Source organism: Chiloscyllium plagiosum, chromosome 6 (assembly GCF_004010195.1).
Source record: "Chiloscyllium plagiosum isolate BGI_BamShark_2017 chromosome 6, ASM401019v2, whole genome shotgun sequence".
Classification (NCBI taxonomy): Eukaryota; Metazoa; Chordata; class Chondrichthyes; order Orectolobiformes; family Hemiscylliidae; genus Chiloscyllium; species Chiloscyllium plagiosum.
The window spans coordinates 89,042,855-89,061,208 of record NC_057715.1 but is presented as its reverse complement, the minus strand read 5'-3'; the positions used below and the strand labels follow the sequence as shown (position 1 = coordinate 89,061,208).

General features: G+C 39.4%; 1 protein-coding gene and 1 pseudogene across 1 annotated transcript in view; one reads left to right on the top strand and one right to left on the bottom strand.

The window, feature by feature from the left end:
- nbeaa (neurobeachin a) overlaps positions 1-18,354 on the bottom strand; it is an 849,844-nt gene that overhangs the window by 295,778 nt on the left and 535,712 nt on the right. The gene's annotated exons all lie outside the window — the stretch shown is intronic.
- Positions 772-3,699, top strand: LOC122551020 (annotated as a pseudogene).

Here is an 18,354-nt window from a genome sequence, read left to right as displayed (position 1 = left end):
TGCATTAATAAATTTTCTAGAGCTCTTTGAGGATATAATGAACAGTGCTGTTAAAAGGGATGAGAATATGCTAAATTTGGATTTTGTGAAGGAATTTGATATCTTGACATGTAAAAGGTTACTGCACAAGATAGGAGCTCACTATACTGAAAGCAAAGTATAGACTGAAGACTGATCAACACACAGATGGAGAGTCAGGATTAATTGGTATTTTTCAAATTGGAAAGACCAAAGGGCCTCAATTATTTACTATCTATGTTAATGACTTGAAGGAGGGGCAAGAGCGTAATGAATAGAATAGAATTCCTACAGTGTGGAAACAGGCCCTTTGGCCCAGCTAGTCCACACCGACCCTCTGAACAGCATTCCACTCAGAACTACCCCTTTACCCTATCCTGGTAATCCTTCATTTCTCACAGCCAATCCACCTAGCCTACACATCCCTGGATACTAGGGGCAATTTTGTATGACCAATCCACTTGACGTGCACATCATTGGACTGTGGGAGCAAACTGGAGCACCCGGAGGAAATCCCTCGTAGTTACTGGGAGAGTGTGTAAATTCCATGCAAATAGTCACCTGAGGAATCGAACCCGGATCCCTAGCATTATGAGGTTGCAGTGTGAACCACTGAGCACTGTGCTGCCCCTTATATAACCTAATATATCCAAATTTGCTGCTGATACAAAAATAGGTGGGAGGGCATGTTGTGATGAGGACAAATGGGCAAAAGCTTGGTAGGTTGTGTTTAACATAGGAAAGTGTGACATCATGCATGTTGGTAGGAAATATCAAAAGGCAGATTATTTAAATGAGAGAGACTCCAAAAAAGTGAAACACAGGAATCTGCGTGTTCTTGTGCATGTTACATGTAAAATAAGTATGCGGGTGCAGCAAGTAATTAGGACCGGCAAATGAAGTTTTGGCCTTCATTGCTACAGTATTGGCATTTAAAAATAACAAAGTTTTATTACAAGAGTGCATGGTGTTGGGGTGAGGCCACCCCTGCAGTACTGTGTACAGCCTTGATCCCTGCATTTAAGAAAAACAATACAAGCATTGGAGGCAGTTCAAAACAGATTCATCAATTTGACTCCTGGGATGAAGGGGTTCACTTGTCAAGAATAGCTAAATGGCTCAAGCCTTTATTCATTAAAGTTTAGTAGAATGAGAGATGATCTTTTTGAAACATACAATAATCTGAGGGGCCCAGACACGGTAGATGTTGAGAGATATTTTTGTTGATGGGGGAGTCTCAATGGGACAGTTACAGAATAAGGGGACACTCATTTAAAATTAAAGGAGGAGTTTCATGTCTCAGAGGGTCACAAATATCTGGAACTCTCTATCCTAGTTGTGGAGACTATATGACAAAGTATTTAAAAAGGAGGTAATAAGATCCTGAAATTTTGAAGAGTTGAGGACTGAGGAACTGACCAAAGAGGAGTTGACGGTTGAGACAGATTAGCCATTCTTTTACAGAATGGCAGGGTAGCCTTGTGGGCTGAATGGTTTTCTCCTGCTCCTATCTCTTATGTTGATATGACAATAGGAGTGAAACATGAAAGAAGAAGTCAAGCAGCACTATTTCATAGCTGTTGCATGTATTTAGGAATGATTCACAAAGAAAGAATAAAAGGAGTTATGAAGAAACCTCTGAAGCCCTCAAATGTTAATGTTCACTCAGTGATATACAATTTCTTTAGATTAGATTAGTGTGGAAACAGGCCCTTCGGCCCAACAAGTCCACACCGACCCTCCGAAGAGCAACCCACCCAGACCCATTCCCCTACACTTAACACTACGGGCAATTCAGCATGGCCAATCCACCTAACCTGCACATTTTTGGACTGTGGGAGGAAACCGAAGCAGACATGGGGAGAATGTGCAAACTCCACACAGACAGTTACCTGAGGCAACAAAAATCAACTAAATATGAGCAACTTCTGAGGTTAAGTGATCTTACCAATTTGCACCCTTAAACTAACAAAAAAGTTAGTTAAGAAAAGTTCCAAAATGAAATCTGAAGAATAAAACTGGGTGTTGATATATCATATACTACACACCTCCAGCTTATATGTACAACTTATTTCAAATGGTTGGAAATTTTATTGAAGCAAAACTTGAATGATTAGAATATATAGAATAAAAAAATCTCTAGATTTAGAGCTAAAACTAAATTTGTAAGCTTCTTTTCTTGCACAGAAGTTACTAGATACTGCAATATTTCCAATAATTAGAATTAAACTAATTGAAAGGAAAGAAAGTCAAGGGCAAGAAGGTGGGCCCACCCATTTCCATCAAAAGGAAACATGAGATGAAAAAAGTTGTGAGCCCTCAGTTCAAGAACAGACCCAAAACCTTTGAGATTGGTCAGGGCATCCAACCCAAGACAGACCTGACGAGATTTGTGAAATAGTCTCAGTATATGCAACACTTCAGCAACAAAGCGTCATTCCGTACAAGCATCTGAAGGTGCCTCCAGCGATTAGTCAGTTCACTCAAGCCTTGGAGAGGCAGACGGCCACTCAACTCTTCAAATCGGCCTTTAATACAGGCCTGAAACAAAGCTAGAGAGAAAGCAGCTGCTGTTAGTCTGAGCCCATCTTAAGGCAACTGGGAAGGCAGACACTCCCACAAAGAGACTAGCAGTTCTCAAGCAGATGTGAACATGTCATCACTTAGGTGGAGAGTATGAAAGTTAGTGATTGTCGCACATAGCCTTGATCGTATTGAGCTGGTTGTGTTTCTGCCAGCTGTCTACCAGAAGTTGGGAGTTCCTTGCTGCATTGTATTATGAAGTTGAAAGCACGTGAGAGAGTGAAAGCTGGCAAACACCTGTGATGTCACAGAAAGTACTGGACAATTTGAAGATGTAACATTTTGGCTATAACTTAGATCCTGAGTTGTTTTCACAGCAGTTTGAATTTAACCAGTTTAAATTATGCCCCACGATATTAAAACCCAATTGAATTTGCATTTTATTATTTTGACAACATTGAGCCAATGAGATGATCCGATGTTTTGGGGTATAAAAAGCAGGCATTTTGGACAGTTAGCCAGAGAAACAGCACCTTCTGCCATCGACAGACTGCCTGCAAACCCTCTCTTTAAAAAGTACCTTTATTGTATGAAACATCTTTGCAGCAAAAGACCGAAGACGACCCAGAGAGATCAACAGAGAAAGTTCAACACCAGAGCTGCGATCTGGTTTTGAAAACTGATTTGCTGTAAATTTAATAGAAGCTTTATCGCAGCAGTACATCGTTCTAGAGTGGGAGGTAGATAACAAATCTTTAAGAGAAAGAGGATTAGAGTTGTAAATGGTGGTTGGTCAATGTTCGCTTTTGGAGTTAAAGAATAAAATTGTTATGTTTTCTTCAAATAGTAGAATGTGGGTCGGTCTCGGTCGCTTACATTTGAACAGATTATGAGGTGAGATGAGCTTTTCTGTGTGTTTGGTTTAATGAGCAATAGGGTTTACCCTGTGTCATAACAGTTGTCATTGGCAAAGTCAGGTTTGTGCATCTGGTGCACCGAAACACTGACAACTGCCATGCCCTGGCTCAGATCAACCCTGAGGATAAGGGAACAGTGGCCAATGTGATTGAGGCCGTGTTGACAAACTAAAATAAGCGATTTGATGAGATCAATCATCATTCGGGTGGTGGCATTCTGTACACCAAATCTGTGGGCTAGATTGCAAAGGCTACGGAACTGGCAACCAAACTGTGTTGACTCAATGCCCACTTAGTTTGTTGTGCACATCAGGAACAGTAAAACTAATTATTTTTTAAAAATATAATGTTTACATATTTTCTCCAATTTCATATTAAGTACATTAAATAAATTGCAGATATTTTAAGTGTAGCATATGAAAACCATATTTAAGTCATTGCAGCATTTCTACTTTCTCATCAGCTGCTATGATAGCATATGGTAACTCAAATAATGAATGATATATCACGTGTTACTCTGCATTGATGAGCTTACTTAGTTACTAATTTTTCAACATAAACGTAGAATACATTTTAAAATGTCTTGGAACTTTTCTCTTCATGCTCAATTTCAGCATTGTATATAGAAGTAACTACAATAAATCACACAAGTGTTGCAGCACACAAGGAGGCCATTTAGGCCATCATACCTGCACTGACTCATTATAGGAATATTATATGAAATCAATCTCATGTTTTTTCTCATAGCCTTGCAGATTATTCAATAAATAAACTAATGAAAATGAAGTGCAAATATATTAGATGTAAAGTTTTAGAGAACAATTATCAATTCCAGAAATTGGATTTGGAGATAATTTGCACTGGAATGGTACAGTTAACTATAAGTGGTTAAAAACATGGATATTATTAAATAATTGAGGGTATGGCATGGTGGCTCAGTGGTAAGCACTCTTACCTCATTGTGCAGGGACCCAAGTTCAATTCTAATGTCGGGCGACTGTCTGTACGAAGTTTGCAAGTTGTCTCAGTGTCTGCTTGGGTTTTCACCAGGCACTCCAGTTTCCTCCCAGAGTCCAAAGATGTGCAAGTTAGGTGGATTGGCTATGCTAAATTGCCCATAGTGTTCAGAGATATGCAGGTTAGCTGCATTAGCCACAGGAAATGTAGAGTTACAGGGATAGGTTAGGGGATCCATCTGAGTGGGACGCTGTTTGGAGGGTCAATATGGGCTTGTTGGACTTAATGGCCTGTTTCCACACTGTGGGGATTATATCATTCTATGAATTGGCAATCATATTTAAGACGTGTGATGGCATTCATTGAATCTACAATAAACCAGTGGTCTGAGGTTATGCAATTAGAATTTGCAGATCCAATGCAGCATGGTGGCACAGTGGTTAGCACTGCTGCCTTACAGTGCCAGAGACCCGGGTTCAATTCCCGCCTCAGGTGACTGACTGTGTGGAGATTGCACATTCTCCCCGTGTCTGTGTGGGTTTCCTCCGGGTGCTCCGGTTTCCTCCCATAGTCCAAAGATGTGCAGGTCAGGTGAATTGGCCATGCTAAATTGCCCGTAGTGTCAGATGAAAGGGTAAATGTATGGATGGGTGGTGGGTCGGTGTGGACTTGTTGGGCCGTAGGGCCTGTTTCCACACTAAGTAATCTAAGTAAGTAATCTAATCAATATGAAATTAGGTATTGATTTCACATCTGCTTCTGTTCCTCAAACTTGATAGAATAATTGGATCTCTCAAAAGGAGTTTTGGAGGTTCAAGGGAGAATTGTTTTGAATAAGAGGAGATTGGATATGATAGGAAATGACATAAATGCAACAAAATAAGAAATCTTGGAATTCAGTTCTGCTTTTATAAAAAAAAACACAAAGCACTGTGGATTCTGGAAATCAGAATCAAAAACAAAAGCAGAAACAGCTGGAAAATCTGGAGAGCTGGAAATAGAAACAGTTGGATTTCTGACTGAGCATTAGTAGGCAGTGTTGGCAGGGACAATTGTGAAGAGTCCCTGTTTGTGGTATGCAAAACTCTCCAATCTCCACTCAGCTGGATATGAACCATTGGAGCTATCACTGAGATGCATCATTCAAATCAGTAGTTATAAACATACCATGCACAATCACTATAATAGTTAAGTGAATGGAGGAAACTAACTTCCTGCCTTGTCAGTTGCGGTGTGGCAAATTGTGAGAATGCCTACCACAGAGAAAATAGTTTCCAACTTGAGTCTCGAGCATGCCTCTTAAATGAATCTGTGTAGCTGTTCACACAGTGCATACTTTGGGTGCCAACCTTAAATAGGAAGACTGATCTGTGGCTTTACGATGCATTGCTGAATTTCACTTAAGTTGGTCTGGAGCTAAATGACAGGACATGGTGCTGGCATGGAAGAATACTGATGACCAAATGATAGGCATGAAAGTAGGAACTCTATACCTGCAATTATAATTCATTGTCCTTGGCTCCCAATCTGAGCCTTTTCTTGCCTTTCCATTGCCAAGTCCCTGCACAAGTACATTTGGAGTAGTTTTTGGCAGGGTTCTCAGGCCTTCAAAACTTAGAAAGAATACATTTAAAGTGTTGCATCAGCCTGGAAAAGAATATATCAGGTATAGACATGAGAGAACGAATGAATCCTTAGAAGAGTACGAAGGCAGTACGAGTATACTTAAGTGAGAAATCAGGAGGGCAAAAAGGGGACATGAGATAGCTTTGGCAAACAGTGTTAAGGAGAATCCAAAGGGATTTTATAAGTACATTAAGGGCAAAAGGGGAAGTAGGGAGAGAATAGGGCCCCTCAAAAATCAGCAAGGCAACCCACGTGTGGAGCCACAGGAGATGGGAGAGATACTAAACGAGTATTTTGCATCAGTGTTTACTGTGGGAGGAGGACATGGAAGATATAGAATATGGGGAAATATGAAAAATGTCCACATTATTGAGGTGGCGATCCTGGATGTCATGAAATGCATGCAAGTGGATAAATCCACAGGACCTGATCAGGTGCACCCTAGAACTCTGTGGGAAGCTAGGGAAGTGATTGCTGGGCCGCTTGCTGAGATATTTGCATTATCAATACTCACAGGTGAAGTGCTGGAAGACTGGAGGCTGGCTAACGTGGTGCTACTGTTTAAGAAAGGTGGTAAGGAAAAGTCAGGGAACTACAGACCGGCGAGTCTGACATCGGTGGTGGGCAAGATGTTGGAGGGAATCCTGACGGACAGAATTTACATGAATTGGGGAAACGCAAAGACTGCTTAGGGATGGTCAGCATGGCTTTATGCGTGGGAAATCATGTCTCACGAACTTAATTGAGTTTTTAGAAGAAGTAACAAAGAGGATCGATGAAGGCAAAGTGGTAGATGTGATCTATTTGGAGTTCATTAAGGCATACAACAACGTTCCCCATGGGGGACTGGTTAGCAAAGTTAGATCTCATAGAATACAGGGGGGAACTAGCCACTTGGATACAGAACTGGCTCAAAGGTAGAAGACAGAGGGAGGTGGTGGAGGGCTGTTTTCAGACTGGAGGCCTGTGACCAGTGCAGTGCCACAAATATTGGTGCTGGGTTCACTGCTTTTTGTCATTTATATAAATGATTTGGATGTGAACATGAAAAGTAGAGTTAGTAAATTTGCAGATGACACCAAACTTGGAGGTGTAGGGGACAGCGAAGAAGGTTACCTCAGAGTACAACGTGATCTTGATCAGATGGGCCAATGGGTTGAGGAGTGGCAGATGGAGTTTAATTTAGATAAATGCAAGATGCTGCATTTTGAAAAAGCAAAAAATCACAACCTGACTTATACACTTAATGGTAAGGTCCTGGGGAATGTTGCTGAACAAAGAGACCATCAAGAGCAAATTCATAGTTCCATGAAAGTAGAGTCGCAGTAGATAGGATAGTGAATAAGGCATTTTGTATGCTTTCCTTTATTGGTCAGACCATTGAGAATAGGAGTTGGAAGTCATGTTGTGGCTGACCAGGACATTGGTTGGGCCAATTTTGGAATATTGCATGGAATTCTGGTTTCCTTTGTATCAGGAGGATGTTGTGAAACTTTAAAGGTTTCAAACAAAATTTACATGGATGTTGCCAGGCTTGGGGGATTAAAGCTATTGGGAGAGGCTGAATGGGCTGGGGCTGTTTTCCCTGAAGCGTCAGAGGTCTTTTCCCTGGGGTGGGGGAGTCCAGAACTAGACTGCATAGGTTTAGAGTGAGAGGGGAAAGATATAAAAGGGACCAAAGGGATGATGTTTTAAGACAGAAGGTGGTGCATGCATGGAATGAGCTACCAGAGGAAGTGTTGGAGGCTGGTACAATTACAGCATTTAAAAGGCATCTGGATGGCTACATGAATAGGAAAGGTTTAGAGGGGTGTGGGCCAAGTGCTGGCAAATGGAACTAGATTAGGTTAGGATATCTGGTCGGCATAGACGAGTTGGATTGAAGGGTCTGTTTCCGTGCTGTACATCTCTATGACTCTATAACCTGAACAGCTTTCTTCTCCTCTGCTGAGTTCTCACAGGATGGACTATGCAGAAGCAGTGGAAAGCATATGACAAAATTATTATGATGCACACACAGCATGTTAAGTTTCCCTTCCTTATAATAGCAACCCAAATGTATTACTTCGCTCTACTACATGACAATATCCATTGAGGAGAGAGGCAATGGTCGGATGTATGACTACATTATAATATTGTGCAAAGAGAAAGTTCAGAAGGTAACATTTGTGAGGTCACCACAACGTGAAACATCATGCTGAGAGGCATGCCTTACAGCAACAATTGCAGCTAGGTTGACAATGGTCATCATTTTAGAAATGAAAACCTTCCACTTCAGTGCATAAAATTATTAGAGTTGATGATTTTAAAAACAATCTCCTGATCAGATACGCAAAATACTGATTTGTTAGTCATCATGTTCTCACTATTTCACCATTCGCTTGTCACTGAAACTACTGTTTATAATCAGCATTCATAATAAAAAATCTTTTGAACTGAAGGATAATTAGTATATTTATAGGCCCTGTTAAAATTGATTTAAAGTGCATGACATTACTCTTCCCACTGCTTCTTAGTTCTCTACAACATTCCAATGGAGCAGCATTATATTTCTTTTAAATGGTTCCACTCTAGGTAATTGTAATAAATGTCTGCAATCAAATCAGGAACTATTTTAATTTGAGGAAGAAAAGGCAGAGTGAAGTTTTTAATCACAGACTGTGTACTTTTGTGACCTTTTAAAGATTGAAATACATAATAGCTCACCACCTGAGAGGGAGGATTCAAGTAAATTCAACAATGCAACAAAATGGACTAAGTATTTAAACAATAATTGCAAAGTTTTAACGACATCAGACATATTCATATTTTTGGAAAATACAACCGGTTTGCATTTCCAACCAGACAACCTAACCCAACAGAAATTGTAGCATGGTACAGCCATCAAATATGCATCTGATTTCCAGTGATTGCGCAAGAAATTGGAGCCTGAGAGAATTACGGAAATGACCATATGTGATTAGAATGGCTTTCATCTGCATTTTGTTAGGCCAGACATTGATTTCACTTTGGCCATGAACAGTGAAAGGCCAGCTGTAGCCTAGGGTGAAAGCAAACACTTCAAAATATTGAAGCAGCTGTGTTGACTATCAGTAATCTATTCAATATTTCAACTTTTCCAAAAATTGTAAGAAAAACACCTAAGATCCACTGCAGCAATAAACACCTCAAAAAAATTGAGATCAAATATATCATATAGCAAATCTTAAAAAAAAATTGTGTTAAGAACAGGGAGGGTGAGAAGAAAACAGGACTTCACAAAACAAAGAGGTTTCAACAAATATTAAACAGACAATAGTCACCGACATTGGAATTGCTACTTTATAAAAAGGGAATGAAAATGACAGGAAAGAGAATGTGAGGCAAAACAAAATTTTAAAAAAGTTACTGCATCTACAAGAATGAGTCTTTGAATTCAAAGACCTTACTCTATCATGCAACCCGTTAACATGAAAATTATAAACTGAAACTTAAAATAAAAACCTAGAACAAATGCTCAGAATCAGGAATTTTAAAATGATAAATAGCAATGTTCAAAATACACAGGGATGATGGGCAAATCCATCCCTGAAATCCCAAACTGTGCAAGAAATTTCAATCACTGGTAACAATGCGAGAAAAGTCACTTTTGTATGTAGAATGCAGAGTGTATGAAGACTGCTTCTCCAATCCTCGGTTGGCTCGCTCCTTCATTTGATGGTAGACTCACTACTGAGCTTATTATCTGCAAATGCCAGAGAGAAGTGGCCTATAAGTGGAAAAGCAGCAAGCAGTTATGAAAATAAGTGATGGCAGTGAGGGAGTAGCCAGGGTTTACACCTTTTGCTGGGGCAAGACTTACACCTTATGCCATGGGCTATGCTTTTATTGGAGATCCGTGGATTTTGCGGGAATAGGGGTGGGAGGGCAGTGTCTGCTACAACAAAGCGGCATGTGGTGTCTGCCATGGAACAGATGACTACATTATGTCTGGGTAGGGGATAAAAAGGCCACAAAAAGGCCTGGTTAAAACCTATTACTTTGAGCAAAAGGATGGAAATGCATGAGCTGTGACCTCACCAGTCTGCAGAAGTTGTGTTTAGGATGATGGCAGAATTAAGAGTCAGACATTTTGGAAAAAAAAATGTTAACAATTGTTTTATGGCAATTTAAATACCATGATGTTTAGAAAATTAATATTTTCCTTGAATATCATTGCTTTAAGTTTAATGGAAGGTTGATAATTATTGAGGATATTGAATGCTGCTTCTTTGTAAGTTCAAATATCGCACACACCAACTCAAGTACAGAGACTGCATTACTAATAAATAAGTTGCAAGAATAAAATAGTAGATCTGAAAACCAAAATGTCGCCTCAGAAAATCAAAAATAGGCCCTGGAGAAATTTCAAAAGTGGTAAATAAAACTATTTTGTGTCCTGATTAACAGTCAAAGAACATTTATTTTTGCAGTATTAAGTGTGCTAGTTTTTTGTTATCATTTCCACATGTAAAAATATGAATCAAGGAAAGTCTGTTCTGAAATACATCTGATTTACTTAGTTTTAAATTAAGAGGATTAATACACAGCCAACTGAAACATCAACAACAATGTACAATCAAAATACACTAAGCATTATCTCTCCGATGGAGAAGAATAATCAGAAGTACAATGCAACACGATGGCTCCATGGTTAGCACTGCTGCCGCACAGCGCCAGGGACCTGGGTTCAATTCCAGCCTCGGGCAAATGTCTGTGTGGAGCTTGCACATTCTCCCCATGTCTGTGTGGGTTTCCTCCAGGTGCTCCGGTTTCCTCCCACAATCCAAAGATGTGCAGGTTAGGTGAATTGACCAAACTAAATTGCCCATAGTATTTAGGGATGTCTAGGTTATGTGCATTAGTCAGGGATAAAATGTAGAGTAATTGGGCGCAGGAATGGGTCATTCTTCGGAGGGTCGGTGTGGACTGGTAGGGCCAAAGGACCTGTTTCCACACTGTAGGGTTTCTATAAAATAAAGTATCAGACTAGTTTTATTTAAGTCTGTAAGTTCAAAGCAAACTGTTCCCACCAACAGGGAACATTTTAAATTTAAGGTTGTCCTTTCAAGAATAACCAATTTTAAAATTCCTCATAAAGTTTAATAATCAATAATTAAATCAAGATATTCTTTCAGTAGTTAATTTCAGTTACTTTTTAACAAACTTCAGAACAACAATTGTTATATTACATGAGGCAGCTATTCAGCCCACAGTGTCTGTGCCCACTCTCCATGTATCAATCAGGAGTAGGTTATTGAGCCTCTCAAGTTTGCTCCATCATTTATTCAGATCATGGCTGATTGTAACCTCAAATCTGCATTTCCACCCACCCCGATACCTTTTTATCCTCTTGCTGAACAAGAAACTACCTATCTTTTCCTTAAAAGTATTCAACGACTCTCCTTTCACCATCTTTTCAGAGAGAGACTTCTAAATCCTCATGACTGTCAGTAAGGGAAAAGAAATGTCAGTTCTTATTTTAAGATTACACAATTCTAAAATAAGGTTATAGTCCAACAGGTTTATTTGGAAGCACTAGCTTTTTGAGCGCTGCTCCTTCATCAGGTGGTTGTGGAGTATAAGATCATAAGATCAGAATTATTACGATCTTATACTCCACAACTATCTGAAGGAGCAGTACTCCAAAAGTTAGTGCTTCGCAATAAACCTGTTGGACTATAACCTGGTGTTGTGATTTTTAACTTTGTACATCCCAGTCCAACATCGGCATTTCCAAATCATGACTGCTTTTAAGAGACGACCCTGATTTTCATCAGTGATTCCTACTAATGCTAGACTCTCTCATAAGTAGTAATATCCTCCCCACATCTACCCTGTTTCAGACCTTCATGATTTTGTGTTTCAATCATGTCACTCCGCTCCACTTACTCGCCTGCTCACCATAATCCTTAATTCCTTTACTGGTCAAAAATCTATCTTAGACTTAAAAACAGTAACTGAGGTGTGTTCTTCCACCCTCCTGTTTGTCTACTTTGGATGGCAGTCTTTTTTTTGTCTCTAATGAGGTAGATTAAACTGATTCACTGGGCAAGGAATTACACTGATTCACAACTTTTTGGGCGAAGAAGCTCTTCCTCAACTCAGTCCTAAGTATGCTTCCCCCATATTTTGAGGCTATGCTCCCTAGTTTGACTTTCACCCACCAATGGAAACAACCTCCCTGCTTCTATCTTATCTATTTCCTTCATAATTTTATGTTTCTATTCAATCCCCCCTCATTCTTCTAAACTCCAATGGAGTATACTTCCAGTATACTCAAGCTCTCCTCATAAGCCAACCCTCTCACTTCCAGAATCAATCTAGTGAACATCCTCTACACCGCCTACAGTGCCAGTGCATCCTTTCTTAAATAAAGAGACCAAAAATGCACACTTTACTCCATCTCTGGCCTCATCAGCACCCTACACAGCTGCAGCATAACCTCCCTGTTTTAAACTCCATCCCTACAGCAACAAAGGTCAATATTCCATTGGCTTCCTTAACTATCTTCTGCACCTGCAAAACATTTTTCTGAGATTCATGCACAAGGACACCCAGGTCCCTCTGCACAGCAGCATTCTGCAGTTTTTCACTATTTAAATAGTAGCCAATTTTGTTGTTATTCCTACCAAAATGAATGACCTCACATTTACCATCATTGTACTCCATCTGCCAGACCGTTGTCCGCTCACTTAACCTATCTATATCCCTCTGCAGACTTTCCATGTCCTCTGCTCCTAGAATCTCCCATGAGGGGAAACATTCTCTCAGCATTTATCTGTCAAGCCCCTTAAAATCCTATATGTTTCAATGAGATTATCTCTCATTCTTTTAAATTCCAATGAGTAAAGTCCTAACCTCATAACATAATCCTTCCATATTGGGAATGAACCCAGAAAATCTTCTTTGAACTGCCTCTAAAGAAAATCGATTCTCCTGCAAATAAAGTACCAAAACTGGCCAGGTTTTCCTTTCTCCTATATTCTATGCCTATACTAAAAAAGCTATGTGTCAAGAAAAACTGCCTATACCATAAAATCTCAACACCTGGTGAGAACATGAATTTCCCAAACGACGGACTACTCTCATTCCTAAACACCAAGACCAAGGTTCTGTATTTGAGTAATTTATCTCATGTTATTTATATACACTTTCGGACATATGTCAGAAATATTTTTGTGGGTTCTTCCAGTGGTCTGTTGAAACCTTTAGTGGAAGATTAGTGGAAACACTAACATTAGATAAGACTTGCATTGCAGTTGTAGTTGGAAGGAGGAATGCCCTTCCTCCCGCTTCACACTTCTTCCATAGACATTCGCCACAAGGTAAAAACATCAGCAAGCTCTTAAGACAATTTGATTCACAAAGAATTAAATTTAATTTTCAGATTTGCAGTGTTTAGTTTAACTAATACAGCTCTTCAGATTCTAACATTTTACAAAATCAGCTGTAATGTTGTCTGCTCCACTTACTCTCTAATGGACATATACAATGCCAAGTAATTTTCACTTTGCTTTCTTTTGTTCACCTCATGTTATGACATATTGCTTATTGTCTTTTTACCATCTATTGTGTCTACATATTCCACTTTTTATGATTACACAAGCACTTTAAAATTGAAGAAGGTAATTTTGTAAACATCAAGAAAATTGATTTTACACATAATTAAAATGAAAGTTATAAAAATAGAATTAGTGGAGCTAAAATAAACAGTGAATATTAAATTTGATAGCTGTTAATTTCAGTTCAATGCTACAACAGTAAACTGATCATCTGGTAACCTTCCAGATTACTGGTTTAAACTCCAGTTCTAGTAGAAGGCCCAAAGTTTAGGTTGCCTTCAGGATGGGCCTCTCATGGTTCAGGAATAATTAATAGCAGCAGATTGATGAAAATGTAAATGCGACAAAATGACTATTTTACTCAGCATCAACTTTGTCAGGTTTCAGCTGTACAACACAGTCATCAATGCATAAAAAAAGTAGCACACAAATGCAAGATTACGCCTCAGTTATCTGAAATCAATAGTTCAGTGCTTTGGGCTCAAAGATGAAGATGATTATGGGATATTATGATGCAGAGGGGATGAAAGGTTCATTCCATTGGCAAGTAATTACGCCAAACCAGATTGTTGCCATTCATCATGGCTGAAAGATGACACTCACTGTTAGTCAAGGGAAACAGCTATTCAAAAGCTTCTATCCAAATCAATACCTGTCACATTTTTCTCTGGCAAAAAGTAATTATACAATGGGAAACTTTGGGATCAATAAACAGTCAGGTTAAGTTAAGATCTACTTCACACATTGGAATGTGCAAACATGTCAGTGAATTTCATAGTATTGAGCCAAATCAAAAATTCAAACTTGTCTGTTTTTTTTTAGTATATTTATTACATTAATTCACACATTTGATACACTATAATCATGTTGTGCTCAGAATATGTGGTTGCAGAAACCAACTAGATCATTACAATGAAAATGAGCATAGTTATGGGGGCAAATGAAAACTTCCAAAAAAGGGAATTTAAATAATTACAAAACCAGGAAAAAGCCGGAATCAAAAGCTGGCTGCAGGATCATGTTACATGTGCAAAAAACAAATTCCAAGATAATATGCAAGACAAATGATAGTCATCTTTGATAAATTGGCATATAATGAACATTAGTCATCAAAATAGCATACAAACCAACAATACGTGCTTGGTCTAAATAAATAAAAGGCTTTGCAATTTCATTTATGGATCACATAGCAATAGTATCTTGGTTTCTATGACACACACACATTAATCTAAATCTCACACAGAAGAAGCATTTCCTGATGTCTATGCTTAGTCCTATAACCCAATCTAATAGGTCAACAAAGGTTAAAGGGCAACAAAAATCACTACTCTGGTGGAAAAAAAATGACATCCAATTTTCAAGCTGATTTATCAGTGCAAAGCTCAAATTGATAGTTTGTCCATTACTCGGTAGCAACCTGTCTAGAAAAGCTGTTACAAAGCCTTTAGTTTTGATTTAGCAGTATCGATCAATACAAAGCCATACTGTTTCAATTTTACAAACATCGACTTTCTGATACCACCTCAATACTAGAACATAAATCATTGAGACTGCTTGGATATTTGATTCATTAACAATTTCATAAACTCTATATATCTTATAATTATTTCATGGAACAAAATAAATGGATAAAACAAACTATATAAGCATTCATTATTGAAGTTTAGCAAATCTCATGATCTTTATTTTGTGCATATTCATGTAGAAAGCACAGTTCTCAGAAAAAAAAATCAAAATAAGAAAAGTGTGTTATGAGAAACTTCATTTCTGAGATTAAAAATGTCTAATGGGAATGAAATAGAAAATGATTGGTCTTGAAAAACTAACCCAATTCACACTGATATGATTTGAAACTATATTTCCTCCATGATATTTTGTCAAGAACAGATTCCTGTTGTGCAAACGTACAAGTAAAATTATAATAATGAAATATATAAATAATCTATATTTCAGTATATGGTGTTCACTACACTGTTGTTTGAAATTAAACATTCTGTTTGCCAGAGTTGATTTGCTAGAGTTTACAGATCACAACCAGCCAGACAACGACCATCGGCAACTCGAAAGAATCAAACCATCTGAATCATACATTCAATTACATCACAATCACTAATTCTCAATCAATACCTTGAGGTTACAAATGACCAGAAACTGAACTTGACAAGCCATATAAATACGGTGTCAACAACAGCAAGTCAAAGACTAAGAATTTTATGATGAGCAACTCACTTACTATCTTCCCGCCTACAAGTTACAAGTCAGGAGTGTGATGGAATACTCTCCACCTGCCTGGATGAGTGCTGCTCCAACACTCATGAAACATGATACCATCCAGTACAAAGCAGCCTGCTTGATCAGCACTTCATCTATCAACTAAAACATTCCCACCCTCGTTCACCGATACAAAGTGGCAGCAATTCAGCAACATCTCTAGTTTGATTTGACAACATGATGACACTATGGTAACTTCACTGGACTTGTAATCCAGGGCTCCAGTCCAAATTTTAGGGAAATTGGTTTAAATCCCACCATGTCAGATGCTTAAATTTGAATTCAATAGAGTCCAGAATTAAAATGTAACCTTTATCAATTGTAAACACTCATCTGGTTCACTAATGCCTTTAGGCAAAGGAAATCTATTGTCCTTACTTAGTCTGACCTACATGTTCAGATGCCACATACCACCAGGTTAGAGTCCAAAAGGTTTATTTGAAATCACAAGCTTTCAGAGCAGTACTCCTTTGTCAGGTGAAAAGCAGGTTTTCCCATCAAAACCTATACATGACTGCAGACCCACAGCAATGTATCGCAGGAAACTCAGTGGTACCAACCCTGGTACAAAGTCAACAGAAATGAATTAAATGGAACAGACTACCTGGTATCAACATTGACAATGAAAATGGAACCTGAAACAATGGCAAATCCAGCTTTATTGACCCTTCAACATCTGGGGGATTGTGCCAACACTGGGATAGCTATCACAGATACTAGTCAAAGCAACTGCTTGACATAGTCATACTGTCAGAAGCTTACTTGGCAGACAATACCCCAAACACAACTATCACCATCCCTGGGTATATCCTGTTCCATTGTGGTACAATGATATACAGCCAGGAAGGATTTGGTCTAACTGTCCTCTACATTCACTTCAGACCCAAAGAAGTCTCATGGGATCAGGTCAAACATGGACAAGGAAACACCATGTTGATTACCACCCATCACCTTAACTAATGAATCAACACACCTCCATCACTTGAAGGATGCACCGAGGGCACAAAGTACGCTGGATAAGGGATTTCAATGTCCACCAAGAGAATGGCTCAAAATCATTATTCCTGACATTTTAAAGGGCATGGTTGCTAGACTAGGTCTGCAGCGTGTGGTAAGGGAACAAACAAGAGGGAATACCTTACTTCACGTTGACCAATCTGCCTGAACAGATGTGTCTGCCCATGACATGACTTACTGAGTCATTGTGCAGACAAAGTCCATCCTCACATTGTAGATATGTTCTTCTCATGTTTATCACTGCTAAATGTGACTGACTTCAAATAGATCTATCAATTCAATTGGGTATCCATGAGGCGCTGTGGTCCATCAGCAGCAGAATAGTATTCAACAACATGCTGTTACCTTTTGGCCTGGCATATGCTTCACTCTACCATTATGATCAAACCAGGAGATCAACCCTGGTTCATTGAGCAGTGCAGTCGAGACCATGCTGGATACACCAGAAGGTGTCAACCACCCCATGCAGATGTGAAGAATGTCCTAGATGGGATTTACACTGCCACAAACACTCTACAGACAAAATTCCCCAAGGCCCTATTCATTGTGGTTGGTGACTTCAACCAAGTAAACCTCAAGAGAGTACCACCAACACATCTCCTACCGCATCAGAGGACCGACCATTCTGGATGACTAATTCCCAACCATCAAAAGCGCCTACTACTTCATTTCCCCACCCGCACTTCAGAAAATCAGATCACACTGCTGTGTTCCTCCTCCTAGCTTACAAGCAGAAGCTAAAATTGGAAGACCTTTCACAAAAGGAAGTACAATGCTGGTCAGAGGCTGTGGAAGACTATCTCCGGGACTGCTTGGAATCAGTGGATTAGACTGTATTCAAGTACTCAGCAGAAAGCCTAGACTGTCACGGACTTTGTTAGCAAATGCATTGTGGACTGCGTACCATAGAAGTCAATCTGAGTGCTTGCGAACCGTAAACCTTGGATAAACTAGGAAATCCACCCCCTACTGAAGACCAGTGGTGCAGCATTCAATTTGGATGATGCAGACCAATACATGAAATCCAGATATGACCTCCACAAAGCCATTAGGAATGACAAGAGGCAGTAACGGACCAAGTTAGAGATCGAAAACAACCAAACAGACTCACGCCACCTGTGGCAAGGCCTAAACAACATTACGGGATACAAAATGAAGCAGAGTAAGATAGCGGGCAAAGACTCATAGCTCCCTGATGCGCTTAATGCTTTCTACGCTCAGTGTGAGCAGAATACCAGTGACGCGGTAATGCCTGCCCTGTCAGCCCCAGACACACTGTTCCCTTGGTCATTGCTGCAGATGTCAAATTGGTCTGCCTAGGAGTCAACCCAAGGAAAACAATGGGTCCGGACTGTGACCCTGGCTGAGCACTCAGATTCTATGTGGACCAACTGGTGGAGGTATTCACTGACATCATCACCAGCTCCCTCCTAAAGTCAAAG